The sequence below is a fragment of the Elephantulus edwardii genome, unplaced genomic scaffold, assembly GCF_000299155.1.
Source record: "Elephantulus edwardii isolate Elephantulus edwardi_28Jun2011 unplaced genomic scaffold, EleEdw1.0 scaffold00022, whole genome shotgun sequence".
Taxonomy (NCBI): Eukaryota; Metazoa; Chordata; class Mammalia; order Macroscelidea; family Macroscelididae; genus Elephantulus; species Elephantulus edwardii.
Genome location: NW_006399772.1, coordinates 2,057,659 through 2,058,759, shown reverse-complemented (window position 1 = coordinate 2,058,759; position 1,101 = coordinate 2,057,659).

The following is a 1,101-nucleotide window of genomic DNA, read 5'->3' as shown; positions in this document are numbered from 1 at the left end:
TATCCTGGTGGATGGTGGAGTGGGGAAATAAGTGGGTAAAGACACGTGGGTAAAGGCAGGGACAACACTGAGACTAATGGTTAACTCCACAATAAGGGATATACCTTTAACTTGCTGGTCTGTCTGATACTTCTCTAAATCTGAACATTCACATTAAGACAGACTAGGAAGAAGGATTGGCCAACCACTTCTGAAATAGCTGACCTGTGAAAACCCTATGTACTCTTCTGCATATAGATTGAAAAGGTATAGAGATAGGACACATTCTTGGTGTGCATTCTTCTCAATTTTGAACAATGTAGTGTTTCCTTGCTCTGTTCTGATAACTGCCTCCTGGTCCAAGTATAAGATTTGCATAAGCACGATCAAGTGTTCTGGGATTCTCATTCTTCTCAGAATCAGCCACAGTATGTTGTTGTCCACACAGTCAAATGCCTTTTTATAGTCAATAAAACACAGACAGGTATTCCTCTGGTACTCGCTGCTTTCAGCCAAGATCCATCTAACATTACCTACAATATCCCTAGTACCACAGTCTCTTCTCAACCTAGCCTGAACTTCTGGCAGTCCTCTGTTGATGTGCTCCTCCAGTCGTTTTTGGATAATCTTCAGCAGAATTTTGCTTTCATGTGACATCAATGATATTGTTTGATAATTTCACGCTTTGTCAGGTTGCTTTTCTTTGGAATAGTAACAAATATATATCTCTTCCAGTCAGTTGGCCAGACGGGTATCCTCCAGGTTTCTTGGCACAACTTGATGAGCATCTGTTTGTTAAAATATATCACTTGGTATCCTATCAATTTTAGGGACCTTTTCCCCCTAGTTCTTCCAGAGCATCTTGAACTTCTTCCTTCATCACCACAGGCTCTTGCTCATGTATTGTTGCATGAAATTTTTCTGTGTCCACCAATTCCTCTTGGTACAATAACTCTGTATACTTTTTCCATCTTCTTTTAATAATTCCTGGATCATTTCATATTCTGCCGAAAGCATCCTTAAGTATTACAACTTGAGGCTTGAATTTGTTCTTCAATTCCTTGAGCTTAAGAAATGCTGAGTGAGTTCGGCCCCTTTTATTTTCTGACTCCAGCTATTTGC